The sequence below is a fragment of the Rattus norvegicus genome, chromosome 1 (genome assembly GCF_021556685.1).
Source record: "Rattus norvegicus strain SHRSP/BbbUtx chromosome 1, alternate assembly SHRSP_T2T, whole genome shotgun sequence".
NCBI lineage: Eukaryota > Metazoa > Chordata > Mammalia > Rodentia > Muridae > Rattus > Rattus norvegicus.
The window spans coordinates 85,617,980-85,633,789 of NC_141534.1; positions in this window are offsets into that span (position 1 = coordinate 85,617,980).

Sequence of the window (15,810 nt, forward strand, 5' to 3'; positions counted from 1 at the left end):
CTTAAGCTTTGTACAGGGTGATAAGCATGGATCGATCTGCATTCTTCTACATGTTGACCTCCAGTTGAACCAGCACCATTTGCTGAAAATGCTATCTTTTTTCCATTGGATGGTTTTGTCTCCTTTGTCAAAAATCAAGTGCCCATAGGTGTGTGGGTTCATTTCTGGGTCTTCAATTCTATTCCACTGGTCTATCTGTCTGTCTCTGTACCAATACCATGCAGTTTTTATCACTATTGCTCTGTAATACTGCTTGAGTTCAGGAATAGTGATACCCCAAGAAGTCCTTTTATTGTTGAGGATAGTTTTAGCTATCCTGGGTTTTTTGTTATTCCAGATGAATTTGGAAATTGTTCTGTTTAACTCTCTGAGGAATTGTATTGGCATTTTGATGGTGATTGCATTGAATCTGTAGATCGCTTTTGGTAAAATGGCCATTTTTACTATATTAATCCTGCCAATCCATGAGCATGGGAGGTATTTCCATCTTCTGAGGTCTTCTTCAATTTCTTTCTTCAGTGTCTTGAAGTTCTTATTGTACAGATCTTTTACTTTCTTTGTTAAAGTCACACCGAGGTATTTTATATTACTTGGGACTATTATGAAGGGTGTCGTTTCCCTAAGTTCTTTCTGGTCTTGTTTATCTTTTGTGTAGAGGAAGGCTACTGATTTATTTGAGTTAATTTTATACCCAGTCACTTTGCTGAAGTTGTTTATCAGCTTTAGTAGTTCTCTGGTGGAACTTTTGGGATCACTTAAATATCACCTGCAAATAGTGATATTTTGACTTCTTCTTTTCCAATCTGTATGTCCTTGATCTCCTTTTGTTTTCTGATTGCTCTGGCTAGAACTTCATGAACTCTATTGAATAAGTAGGGAAAGAGTGGTCAGCCTTGTCTAGTTCCTGATTTTAGTGGGATTGCATCAAGTTTCTCTCCATTGAGTTTAACGTTAGCAACTGGTTTGCTGTATATGGCTTTTACGTATATGGGTCTTGAATTCCTATTCTTTCCAGGACTTTTTTCCCCCATAATTTCTTTCTCAGTAGAGGAAGGCTACTGATTTGGTTGAGTTAATTTTATATCCAACCACTTTGTTTCCTAGGGACTCCACCCAATCCCCATCACCAGCAGCTGCAGATTTCTATTCATTTTCCTGGCCCTCTGGGTCTCTCTCCATTATCTCCCCATACCTCATCCCTCCACCCCCACATTCCCCTTTCCCTATCATCTCCTACCAAGTTTCTCCCCTCCCTCTTTCCCCTATGACTATTTTATTCCCTCTTCTAAGTGTCATTCAAGAATCCTTGATTGAACCTTCCATCTTGTTTAACTTATATGGGTGTGTGGGATATATCCTGGGTATCCTTACTTTTTTGGTAATATCCACTTATCATTGAGTATGCACCATACATGTCATTTTGGTTCTGGGTTTCTTCACTCAGGATATTTTCTAGCTCCATCCATTTTCCTGCAAAATTGTTGATGTCCTAGTTTTTAATAGCTGAATATTATTCTATTGTGTAAATGAGCTATATTTTTGTATTCGTTTTTCAGCTGAATAACTTTTTTCCTCAGTTTCTGGCTATTATTGTTAAAACAACTATCATTATTTTTTGTTTTTTCCATATGAAGCTGAGAATCGTTCTTTCTTTTTTTGTCACAAATATTTTATTTATTTAATTTTTTCTTTTTTATTGGATATATTTCTTTGTTAACATTTCAAATGTTATTCCCTTTCCAGGATTTCTGTCTGTTAGCCACCTATTTCTCCCCCTCCCCCGTAAGAGTGTTTCCCCTATCCTCCCCCCACCGTACCATCGCCCCCCTCCGACATTCCCCTGCATGGGGGGTAAAACCTTTGCAGCACCAATGGCCTTCCTTTCCACTGGTGCCCTAACAAGGGTAATCTCTGCTACCAATGCTGTTGGAGCCCTGGGTCAGTCCACGTATAGTCTTAGGGTAGTGCTTTAGTCCCTGGAAGCTCTGGTTGGTTAGCATTGTTGTTCTTATGAGCACCTGGAAGCTCTGGTTGGTTAGCATTGTTGTTCTTATGAGGTTGCAAGCCCCTTCATCTCTTTTAATCCTTCCTCTAATTCCCCCAAAGGGGGTCCCATTCTCAGTTCAGTAGTTTGCTGCTAGCATTTACCTCTGTATTTGACATGCTCTGGATATGTCTCTCAGGAGAGATCTATATCCAGTCCCTTTCATCATGCACTTTTTAGCTTCATTGTTCTTTCATTGTCTGTAAAAATTGTGTTGGAATTTCAATATGGATTGCATTGAACCTATAGATGGCTTTTGGTTAAATGGCCATTTTCACTATTTTAATCCTACTGATCTATGATCATGGGACACATTCCCATCTGATATTTTCTTCAATTTCTTTCAATGTCAACTTAAGGTTCATGCCATACAGATGTTTTTGCTTGCTTTGTTAGAATTACACTAAGATATGTTATATTAATTTTGGCTTTGTGAAAGGTATTATTTCTATGATTTCCTTCTCTGCCCATTTATCAATTGTATAAAGAAGGGCTATTTATTTCTGAGTTAATTTTGTATCCAATCACTTTGTTGAAGATGTTTATCAGCTAGAGAAGTTTTGGTAGAATTTTATGGATTCTTTATGTATACTATCATATCATTTGCAAATAGTGATACCTTGACTTCTTCCCTTCCAGCAGTATGCCCTTGATCTCTCTTTGCTGTCTTACTTCTCCAGAACTTCTAGCTAGAATTTCAAGTACTACATTGAAAAGATAGGGAGAGTGTGGGAAGTAGTGTCCTGTCCCTGATTTTAGTGGGATTGCTTCAAGTTTCTCGTCATTTAATGTTGTCTATGGGCATTCTGCATATTGCTTAAATTGCCTATGTTGAGGTATGTGCCTTGAATCCCTGATTTGTCTGAAATTTTTAACATGAAGGGGTGTTTTACTTTGTCAAAGGTTTTTTAGCATCTAATGAGATAATCGTTTGATTTGTTTCATGTAGTTCGTTTGTATAGTGGATTTTTTTATATTGAAATATCCCTACATACCTGGCATGGCTGTGGTGAATGTTTTTGATGTGTTCTTGGCTTCAGTTTGTGAGAATTTTATTTAATATTTTTGTATTGATGTTCATAAGCAAAATTGTTCTGAAGTTCTCTTTGTTGAGTCATTGTTTAGTTTAGGTTTCAGAATAACTGTGACCTCATAGAACGAATTAAGTAGTGTTCCTTCTGTCTCTATTTTATAGAATTGTTTGAGGAGTATTGGTATTAGCTTTTCTTTGAAATTCTGGTAGAATTCTTCATTAAAACAATCTGGCCCTGGGCTTTTTTTTGGTTAGGAGACTTTTAATAACTGTTTCTATTTCCTTATATGTTCTGGGAATGCTTAGATTGTTTACCTGACCTTTACTATTTGACTTTGGTATGTGATATCTATCTAGAAGCTCATCATTTTCTTTGAGATTTTCTAGTTTTGTAGTGTATAGGCTTTTGAAGTAAGATCTAATCATTTTCTTTTTAAAATTTTCTCAGTTTCTGTCATTATGTCTCTCTTTCCATTTCTAATTTTGTTTATTGGTTACTGTCTCCTTTACGTAGTTTGGCTATAGATTCATCTATCTTGTTAATTTTTCTCAAAGAATCAGCTCTTGTTTTTGTTGATTGTTTGTATTGTTCTCTTTATTTCTAGTTGACTGATTTCAGCCCTGAATTTGACTATTTCCTGTAAGCTTTTCCTTTTAGGAATATTTGTTTCTTTTTGTTCTAGAGATTTCAGGTATGCTATTAAATTTCTAGTATGTGATCTCTCCATTTACTTTATAAAGGCACTGAGTGCTGTGACCTTTCCTCTTAGCACTACTTTCATTGTGTCCCATAAGTTTGGGTATGTTGTGCCTTCATTTTCATTGAATTCTAGAAAGTCTTTCATTTCTTTATTTCTTCTCTGATCAAGCTATCATTTAGTAGAGAATTGTTCACTTTCCTTGAGTATGTGGGCTTTCTGTTGTTTCTGTTGTTATTATAGTTCAGCCTTAATCTGTGGTGATTTGATAGAATGCATAGGGTTATTTCAATCTTATTGTATCTCTTCAGGCTTGCTTTGTGCCTGATTATATGGCCAGTTTTGAAGAAGGTTCTGTGAGATGCTGAGTAGAAGGTATATCCTTTTGGGGGGGGTTAGTGTGTGAAAGGTTCTGTAGATATCTGTTAAATCCATTTGGTTTCTAACATCTGTTTGTTTCATTTCTTTTCCCTGTTTAGTTTCTATTTTGATGACCTGTCCATTGGTGAGAGTGGGGTTTTGAAATCTCCCACTATTATTGCATGGTGTTTAATGTGTTATTTGAACTTTAATAAAGTTTCTTTTATGAATGTTGGTGTCTCCTTCCTCTCCCAGCTCCACCTGCCTTATAGGAAGTCTGCTCTAACCCAAGTTACTCAGGTAAGACTGGCCTGCCCCAATCCCTCTTGTCTGCTGGGACCTAAGTATGCCAAGTAGCCTTACGCTCTGCCCCACCCTACTGGAATTCCATCCTCCTTTCCTCCACACCTATACCTGCAGTCTCATATTAGAGCATAGTGCCCCACCCCACAGCTCTGCCTGACTCCCAGGAGGCCTGCTCCAACCTGCAGCACTCAGAACAGTTAATACTAGACAGAAACAGATGATAAAAGGCAAGCTCGATCAACAAGAGCCAGTGCAATAGGGCACCATCAAAATCCATGTCTCCTATTCCAGCAAGCTTTGGATTTCCTAACACATCTGAGGAGTAGGACTGTGACTTTAAATTCCATCTCATGAAGATAATAGAGGCTTTTAAAGAGGACACAAATAATTTCCCCAAAGAAATAAAGTAAAACACAATCAAAGAGGTAGAAGACCTTAAAGAGGAAACAAAATGCTTAAAGAAACACAGGAAAATACCATAAAACAGGCAAAGGAAGTGAAGAAAATGGTCCAAGATATAAAACTGGAAATAGAAAGAATAAAGAAAACACAAATGGAGGCAACCCTGGAGATGGAAAACCTAGAAAAGAGATCAGGAGCTACATACATAAGCATCACTAATAGAATACAGGAGATGAAAAAGAGAATCTCAGCTTTAGAAAAACAACACTGAAGAAATCGATACATCAGTTAAAGAAAATGCTCAATATAAAGAGTTCCTAACTCAAAACATCCAGGAAATTTGAGATATCAAGGAAATAGGAAAGAAAAGGTTGAAGATTCCCAGTTCAAAGGGGAGGAAAACATCTTTAACAGAACCATAGAAGACAATTTCCCTAAGCTATAAATCTACAAGCTTCAGAACAGCAACTAGATTGGACTAGAAAAGAAAATCCTCCTACCACATAATAATCAAAGCACTAAATGTACAGAATAATATTAAAAGCTTCAAGAGAAAAAGCTAGGCAATACATAAAGGCAGACATATCAGAATTTTACCTAAAGAGAATTACGTTTTCAGACCTATGAGAATTATATTTTCTTTTTTTTTTTTTTATGAACTTGAGTATTTCTTATATACATTTCGAGTGTTATTCCCTTTCCCGGTTTCCGGGCAAACATCCCCCTCCCCCCTCCCCTTCCTTATGGGTGTTCCCCTCCCAACCCTCCCCCCATTGCCGCCCTCCCCCCATAGACTAGTTCACTGGGGGTTCAGTCTTAGCAGGACCCAGGGCTTCCCCTTCCACTGGTGCTCTTACTAGGATATTCATTGCTACCTACGGGGTCAGAGTCCAGGGTCAGTCCATGTATAGTCTTTCGGTAGTGGCTTAGTCCCTGGAAGCTCTGGATGCTTGGCATTGTTGTACTTTTGGGGTCTCGAGCCCCTTCAAGCTCTTCCAGTTCTTTCTCTGATTCCTTCAATAGGGGACCTATTCTCAGTTCAGTGGTTTGCTGCTGGCATTCGCCTCTGTATTTGCTGTATTCTGGCTGTGTCTCTCAGGAGCGATCTACATCCGGCTCCTGTCGGTCTGCACTTCTTTGCTTCATCCATCTTGTCTAATTGGGTGGCTGTATATGTATGGGCCACATGTGGGGCAGGCTCTGAATGGGTGTTCCTTCAGTCTCTGTTTTAATCTTTGCCTCTCCCTTCCCTGCCAAGGGTATTCTTTTTCCTCATTTAAAGAAGGAGTGAAGCATTCACATTTTGATCATCCGTCTTGAGTTTCGTTTATTCTAGGGATCTAGGGTAATTCAAGCATTTGGGCTAATAGCCACTTATCAATGAGTGCATACCATGTATGTCTTTCTGTGATTGGGTTAGCTCACTCAGGATGATATTTTCCAGTTCCAACCATTTGCCTACGAATTTCATAAACTCGTTGTTTTTGATAGCTGAGTAATATTCCATTGTGTAGATGTACCACATTTTCTGTATCCATTCCTCTGTTGAAGGGCATCTGGGTTCTTTCCAGCTTCTAGCTATTATAAATAAGGCTGCGATGAACATAGTGGAGCACGTGTCTCTTTTATATGTTGAGGCATCTTTTGGGTATATGCCCAAGAGAGGTATAGCTGGATCCTCAGGCAGTTCAATGTCCAATTTTCTGAGGAATCTCCAGACTGATTTCCAGAATGGTTTTACCAGTCTGCAATCCCACCAACAATGGAGGAGTGTTCCTCTTTCTCCACATCCTCACCAGCATCTGCTGTCACCTGAGTTTTTGATCTTAGCCATTCTCACTTGTGTGAGGTGAAATCTCAGGGTTGTTTTGATTTGCATTTCCCTTATGACTAAAGATGTTGAACATTTCTTTAGGTGTTTCTCAGCCATTCGGCATTCCTCAGCTGTGAATTCTTTGTTTAGCTCTGAACCCCATTTTTTAATAGGGTTATTTGTTTCCCTGCGGTCTAACTTCTTGAGTTCTTTGTATATTTTGGATATAAGGCCTCTATCTGTTGTAGGATTGGTAAAGATCTTTTCCCAATCTGTTGGTTGTCGTTTTGTCCTAACCACAGTGTCCTTTGCCTTAAAGAAGCTTTGCAGTTTTATGAGATCCCATTTGTCGATTCTTGATCTTAGAGCATAAGCCATTGGTGTTTTGTTCAGGAAATTTTTTCCAGTGCCTATGTGTTCCAGATGCTTCCCTAGTTTTTCTTCTATTAGTTTGAGTGTGTCTGGTTTGATGTGGAGGTCCTTGATCCACTTGGACTTAAGCTTTGTACAGGGTGATAAGCATGGATTGATCTGCATTCTTCTACATGTTGCTCTCCAATTGAACCAGCACCATTTGCTGAAAATGCTATCTTTTTTCCATTGGATGGTTTTGGCTACTTTGTCAAAAATCAAGTGACCATAGGTGTGTGGGTTCATTTCTGGGTCTTCAATTCTATTCCATTGGTCTATCTGTCTGTCTCTGTACCAATACCATGCAGTTTTTATCACTATTGCTCTGTAATACTGCTTGAGTTCAGGGATAGTGATTCCCCCTGAAGTCCTTTTATTGTTGAGGATAGCTGTAGCTATCCTGGGTTTTTTGTTATTCCAGATGAATTTGCAAATTGTTCTGTCTAACTCTTTGAAGAATTGGATTGGTATTTTGATGGGGATTGCATTGAATCTGTAGATTGCTTTTGGTAAAATAGCCATTTTTACTATATTAATCCTGCCAATCCATGAGCATGGGAGATCTTTCCATCTTCTGAGGTCTTCTTCAATTTCTTTCCTCAGTGTCTTGAAGTTCTTATTGTACAGATCTTTTACTTGCTTGGTTAAAGTCACCCCGAGGTACTTTATATTACTTGGGTCTATTATGAAGGGTGTCGTTTCCCTAATTTCTTTCTCGACTTGTTTCTCTTTTGTATAGAGGAAGGCAACTGATTTATTTGAGTTAATTTTATACCCAGCCACTTTGCTGAAGTTGTTTATCAGCTTTAGTAGTTCTCTGGTGGGACTTTTGGGATCACTTAAATATACTATCATGTCATCTGCAAATAGTGATATTTTGACCTCTTCTTTTCCGATCTGTATCCCCTTGATCTCCTTTTGTTGTCTGATTGCTCTAGCTAGAACTTCAAGAACTATATTGAATAAGTAGGGAGAGAGTGGGCAGCCTTGTCTAGTCCCTGATTTTAGTGGGATTGTTTCAAGTTTCTCTCCATTTAGTTTAATGTTAGCAACTGGTTTGCTGTATATGGCTTTTACTATGTTTAGGTATGGGCCTTGAATTCCTATTCTTTCCAGGACTTTTATCATGAAGGGGTGTTGAATTTTGTCAAATGCTTTCTCAGCATCTAATGAAATGATCATGTGGTTCTGTTCTTTCAGTTTGTTTATATAATGGATCACGTTGATGGTTTCCCGTATATTAAACCATCCCTGCATGCCTGGGATGAAGCCTACTTGATCATGGTGGATGATTGTTTTGATGTGCTCTTGAATTCGGTTTGCCAGAATTTTATTGAGTATTTTTGCGTCGATATTCATAAGGGATATTGGTCTGAAGTTCTCTTTCTTTGTAGGGTCTTTGTGTGGTTTAGGTATAAGAGTAATTGTGGCTTCGTAGAAGGAATTCGGTAGTGCTCCATCTGTTCCAATTTTGTGGAATAGTTTGGATAATATTGGTATGAGGTCTTCTATGAAGGTTTGATAGAATTCTGCACTAAACCCGTCTGGACCTGGGCTCTTTTTGGTTGGGAGACGTTTAATGACTGCTTCTATTTCCTTAGGAGTTATGGGGTTGTTTAACTGGTTTATCTGTTCCTGATTTAACTTCGATACCTGGTATCTGTCTAGGAAATTGTCCATTTCCTGAAGATTTTCAAATTTTGTTGAATATAGGTTTTTATAGTAAGATCTGATGATTTTTTGAATTTCCTCTGAATCTGTAGTTATGTCTCCCTTTTCATTTCTGATTTTGTTAATTTGGACGCACTCTCTGTTTCCTATTGTTAGTCTGGCTAAGGGTTTATCTATCTTGTTGATTTTCTCAAGGAACCAACTTTTGGTTCTGTTGATTCTTTCTATGGTCCTTTTTGTTTCTACTTGGTTGATTTCAGCTCTGAGTTTGATTATTTCCTGCCTTCTACTCCTCCTGGGTGTGTTTGCTTCTTTTTGTTCTAGAGCTTTTAGGTGTGCTGTCAAGCTGCTGACATATGCTCTTTCCTGTTTCTTTCTGCAGGCACTCAGCGCTATGAGTTTTCCTCTTAGCACAGCTTTCATTGTGTCCCATAAGTGTGGGTATGTTGTATCTTCATTTTCATTAAATTCTAAAATGTTTTTAATTTCTTTCTTTATTTCTTCCTTGACAAGGTTATCATTGAGTAGAGCATTGTTCAATTTCCACGTATATGTGGGCATTCTTCCCTTATTGTTATTGAAGACCAGTTTTAAGCCGTGGTGGTCCGATAGCACACATGGGATTATTTCTATCTTTCTGTACCTGTTGAGGCCCGTTTTTTGACCAATTATATGGTCAATTTTGGAGAAAGTACCATGAGGAGCTGAGAAGAAGATATATCCTTTTGCTTTAGGATAGAATGTTTTATAAATATCCGTTAAGTCCATTTGGCTCATGACTTCTCTTAGTCTGTCGACATCACTGTTTAATTTCTGTTTCCATGATCTGTCCATTGATGAGAGTGGTGTGTTGAAATCTCCCACTATTATTGTGTGAGGTGCAGTGTGTGTTTTGAGCTTTAGTAAGCTTTCTTTTACGTATGTAGGTGCCGTTGTATTTGGGGCATAGATATTTAGGATTGAGAGTTCATCTTGGTGGATTTTTCCTTTGATGAATATGAAGTGTCCTTCCTTATCTTTTTTGATGACTTTTAGTTGGAAATTGATTTTATTTGCTATTAGAATGGCTACTCCAGCTTGCTTCTTCTGACCATTTGCTTGGAAAGTTGTTTTCCAGCCTTTCACTCTGAAGTAGTGTCTGTCTTTGTCTCTGAGGTGTGTTTCCTGTAGGCAGCAGAATGCAGGGTCCTCATTGTGTATCCAGTTTGTTCATCTATGTCTTTTTATTGGGGAGTTGAGGCCATTGATATTGAGAGATATTAAGGAATAGTGATTATTGCTTCCCTTTATATTCATATTTGGATGTGAGGTTATGTTTGTGTGCTTTCATTCTCTTTGTTTTGTTGCCAAGACGATTAGTTTCTTGCTTCTTCTAGGGTATAGCTTGCCTCCTTATGTTGGGCTTTACCATTTATTATCCTTTGTAGTGCTGGATTTGTAGAAAGATATTGTGTCAATTTGGTTTTGTCATGGAATATCTTGGTTTCTCCATCAATGTTAATTGAGAGTTTTGCTGGATATAGTAACCTGGGCTGGCATTTGTGTTCTCTTAGGGTCTGTATGACATCAGTCCAGGATCTTCTGGCCTTCATAGTTTCTGGCGAGAAGTCTGGTGTGATTCTGATAGGTCTCCCTTTATATGTTACTTGACCTTTTTCCCTTACTGCTTTTAATATTCTTTCTTTATTTTGTGCGTTTGGTGTTTTGACAATTATGTGACGGGAGGTGTTTCTTTTCTGGTCCAATCTATTTGGAGTTCTGTAGGCTTCTTGTATGTCTATGGGTATCTCTTTTTTTAGGTTAGGGAAGTTTTCTTCTATGATTTTGTTGAAGATATTTACTGGTCCTTTGAGCTGGGAGTCTTCACTCTCTTTTATACCTATTATCCTTAGGTTTGATCTTCTCATTGAGTCCTGGATTTCCTGTATGTTTTGGACCAGTAGCTTTTTCTGCTTTACATTATCTTTGACAGTTGAGTCAATGATTTCTATGGAATCTTCTGCTCCTGAGATTCTCTCTTCCATTTCTTGTATTCTGTTGGTGAAGCTTGTATCTACAGCTCCTTGTCTCTTCTTTTGATTTTCTATATCCAGGGTTGTCTCCATGTGTTCTTTCTTGATTGCTTCTATTTCGATTTTTAATTCCTTCAACTGTTTGATTGTGTTTTCCTGGAATTCTTTCAGGGATTTTTGTGTCTCCTCTCTATGGGCTTCTACTTGTTTATTTATGTTTTCCTGGAATTCTTTCATGGATTTTTGTGTCTCCTCTCTATGGGCTTCTACTTGTTTATTTATGTTTTCCTGGAATTCTTTCAGTTATTTTTGTGATTCCTCTCTGTAGGCTTCTACTTGTTCTCTAAGGGAGTTCTTCATGTGTTTCTTGACTCCTCCAGCATCATGATCAAATATGATTTTGAAAATAGATCTTGCTTTTCTGTTGTGTTTGGATATTCCATGTTTGTTTTGATGGGAGAATTGGGCTCCGATGGTGCCATGTAGTCTTGGTTTCTGTTGCTTGGGTTCCTGCGCTTGCCTCTCGCCATCAGATTATCTCTAGTGTTACTTTGTTCTGCTATTTCTGACAGTGGCTAGACTGTCCTATAAGCCTGTGTGTCGGGAGTGCTGTAGACCTGTTTTCCTCTCTTTCAGTCAGTTATGGGGACAGAGTGTTCTGCTTTCGGGCGTGTAGTTTTTCCTCTCTACAGGTCTTCAGCTGTTCCTGTGGGCCTGTGTCTTGAGTTCACCAGGCAGCTTTCTTGCAGCAGAAAATTTGGTCTTACCTGTGGTCCTGAGGCTCAGGTTCGCTCGTGGGGTGCTGCCCAGGGGCTCTCTGCAGCGGCAGCAACCAGGAAGACCTGTGCCGCCCCTTCCGGGAGCTTGAGTGCACCAGGGTTCCAGATGGTCTTTGGCTTTTTCCTCTGGCGTCCGAGATGTGTGTGCAGGGAGCAGTCTCTTCTGGTTTCCCAGGCTTGTCTGCCTCTCTGAAGGTTTAGCTCTCCCTCCCACGGGATTTGGGTGCAGAGAACTGTTTATCCAGTCTGTTTCTTTCAGGTTCCGGCGGTGTCTCAGGCAGGGGTCCTGCCGCTCCTGGGCCCTCCCCCACGGGAGCCCAGAGGCCTTATACAGTTTCCTCTTGGGCCAGGGATGTGGGCAGGGGTGAGCAGAGTTGGTGGTCTCTTCTGCTCTGCAGCCTCAGGAGTGCCCACCTGACCAGGCGGTTGGGTCTCTCTCTCACCGGGTCTGGGAGCAGAGAGCGGCTGCGGGCCGGGATCCGCGTGTGTGGGACTTCTGGTAAACACAGAACGTGCCCGGTCCTAGAGAAATTCTGCTTCCGTGTGTCCCAAGCTCACCAGGCAGCTTTCTTGCAGCAGAAAATTTGGTCTTACCTGTGGTCCCGAGGCTCAGGTTCGCTCGTGGGGTGCTGCCCACGGGCTCTCTGCAGCGGCAGCAACCAGGAAGACCTGTGCCGCCCTTTCCGGGAGCTTCAGTGCACCAGGGTTCCAGATGGTCTTTGGCTTTTTCCTCTGGCGTCCGAGATGTGTGTGCAGGGAGCAGTCTCTTCTGGTTTCCCAGGCTTGTCTGCCTCTCTGAAGGTTTAGCTCTCCCACCCACGGGATTTGGGTGCAGAGAACTGTTTATCCAGTCTGTTTCTTTCAGGTTCCGGCGGTGTCTCTGGCAGGGCCGCTCCTGGGCCCTCCCCCACGGGAGCCCAGAGGCCTTATACAGTTTCCTCTTGGGCCAGGGATGTGGGCAGGGGTGAGCAGAGTTGGTGGTCTCTTCCGCTCTGCAGCCTCAGGAGTGCCCCGAGAATTATATTTTCAACAAAGACTCTGAGACAGAAGATCCTGGAGAGATATCTTACAGACTGTATGTGACCAGAGATGTCAGCCTAACTATGATACCCAACAAAACTCTCAATCACTATAGATGTAGAAAAAGATATTCCATGTCAAAACAAAATTTAAACAATATGTTTCTACTAATCTAGCCCTACAGAGGATACTAGAAGGAAAAATACCTCCAACACAAGGGGGGCAACTATACCCAAGAAAATACAATAAATTAGCCATCTTACAGCAAAACCAAAAAAAGAATCACATAAACACATCAAAATACCCATTATCTAACAATCGTTGGTCATTAATATCTCACAATATCAGTGGCTCGACTCATCAATAGAGATACAGGCTAACAGATTGGATATATAAACAGGCCCATCATTCTGCTGTATACAAGAAACATACCTTGGCAACAAAGACAGACACTACTCAGAATAAAGGGCTAGAAAAAGGTTTTCCAAACAGAGACCCATGAAACAAGCTGGAATATCCATTCTTATATCTAATCAACCAAAACTTACCAAAAATATGGGGAAGGAAAAGTCAGGCATCAAAGGTTTTTTTTTTTTTTTTTTTTTGTTTTGTTTTTTGCTGAGATGGTGTTGTAGTCTAAGCACTATAAGTCTTGCATGGTTCCAGAAGATACCTTATTCAGGTTCTTTACCCTCCATTACTAGGAAGCCTCGCTAGTGTGACCCTAATAGATTCTTCGAATTTTTCACTGCACTAGGTGTCCAAATTGCTCTCCCAAATGCCCCTCCATTCCTGTTGTTCTCATACTCTCACTCTTCACCTGCTCCCCCAAATCTATTCTATTTTCCCTTCCCAGGAAACCCCTGTGAACTTCCTAGAGCCTTTCTTGTTATTTAACCATTTCTTGGTTTGGTTATTCTTGGTAGTTATTATCCACTTATAACTGAGTACATACTATGTCTTTCTAGGTCTGGGTTACCTTACTCGACTGATTTTTTTTCTAGTTCCATCAATGTGTTTGCAAATATCATGAATTCACTGTTGTTTTTTTGTAGTTGAGTTTTGTTTCTATTTGGTTTTTTTTTGTTGTTGTTGTTGTTTAACTGCTGGCTAAAATTCTATCGTGTAAATGCTCCTCATTTTCTTTTTCTATTGTTTGATAGAGGGACATCTACGTGGTTTTCAGTTCCTGGGCTATTATCAGCAAGTTCTCTCTCTCTCTCTCTCTCTCTCTCTCTCTCTCTCTCTGTCTGTCTGTCTGTCTCTCTCTCTGTCTGTCTCTCTTAATTGATCTTGCACCCTTTCAGTTACAGACAAAGCTACACAAGCTTTTGAAATAATAGTCTGGAGAATGAAAGGTTGGTAGATATAATAGATAGAAGAAATATAAAACTTTTTAAATTTTTATTTTTATGGATATTTTCTGTATTTACATTTCAAATGTTATCCTCTTTACCCTCTCTCCCATACCCCCTTTTTCTCACCCTGCTTCTATGAGTATGCTCCCACTCCCACCCACCCACTCCACCTTCAATACCCTGGCATTACCCTGCACTGGGGAAATGAACTTTCACAGGACAAAGGCTTTTATCCTATCAATGCTGGACAATGCCATCCTCTGCTAAATATGTGGCTGGAGCCATGGGTCCCTCCACATGTGTTCATTGGTTGGTGGTTTAGTCCTTGGGAGCTCTAGTGGGGTCTGGTTTGTTGATATTGTTGATCTTCCTATGGTGTTACAAACCTCTTTAGCTCCTTCAATTTTTTTCTCTAATTCTTCTATTGGGGTCCCAGTGCTCAGTCCGATGGTTAGCTGCAAGCATCCTCATCTGTATCAGTAGGGCTCTGGCATAGCCTCTCAGGAGATATCCATATCTGGCTCCTGTCAGCAAGCACTTCTTAGCATCAGCAATAGTTGATTGGGTTTGGTGGCTGCATATGGGATGTATCCCCAGGTGGGGCAGTGTCTGGATAACCTTTTCTAAAGTCCCTGCTCTACTCTTTGTCCCTGTGTTTCCTCCCGTGAATATTTTGTTGTTCCTTTTAAGAAGGAATGAAACATCCACATTTTGGTCTTCCTTCTTCTTAGGCTTCATATGATCTATGAATTTTTTCTTAGATACTCCAAACTTTTGGGCTAATATCCATTTATCAGTGAGGGCATACCATGTGTGTTCTTTTGTGACTGGGTTACCTCACTCAGGATGGTATTTTTTTATTGTTTTAATTGGATTTTTTATTTACATTTCAAATGTTATCCCCTAACTCATTACCCCCTCCCTTCTTCTATGAGGGTGTTCCCCCCACCCATCCCTTCCTACCTCCCTGCCCTGACAGTCCCGTACACTGGGAGATCGAGCCTTGGCAGGAACAAGGGATTCCCACTTATTGGTGCCCAACAAGGCCATCCTCTGCTACACTTGCAACTGGAGCCAAGGGTCTTTCCATGTGTAGTCAGTCTTTGGATAATAGTTTAGTCCCTAGGAGCTCTGATTGGTTGGTATTGTTGTCCTTTGAAAGAGCTAAGAGATGTTCCTATAAAAAATGCATTAATCCTTTACTAGGATACCACCCATAATGACTTCCCATTGAGGACCAAGTTTCCAGAACATGAATCCTTGGGGCATATTGAAATAATGCTCAAACCATAGTATCTTCTGAACAATGCTGTATTTATGTAGGGAATCTCCTCACCTCATTTGCTCTGGGAGCTCTGTTTTCCATAACCATGACCCATACATATCATGTATGACTATTCTCACCACCTCTTGACTCTGATGCTGATAAGACTTCTCACCCTCCTTGCATACCCAACTTTACTCTTCCCCAAGAAGTATTCAGAAGTAACCAAAGGAGGGAAGATGAATGACTTCCATGACCCCCATCCTATGCATATTCATGTATTAGAGTCCAGTGTTATGTAGAAATTTTCTTCCAGAGTGGAGTAGGTCTGTAAGACTCAGGAAAGTATTAAGGTTATGAGACTCAGGAAGCTCATGAAACTTACAAGACCAAGGCAGCTTGGGTAATTACATGATTCACAAAGTTCCTCCTCCAGGTTATATAAGTCTTAAGAAATTTCTAGAAATGAGGATACTCTTCAGTAGAACTGCCTGCAGGTTGTATAGGGATTTTCCAATATAAAGCATTTCAATCCATGTTGGAATAGGTTTTTTAGTAAAGGGTCATAATCCATTACTCATATTCCCATAGGCAACCCCACTGAATTAATTGGTTCACTAAGTTAGACTTGGGTTGGCT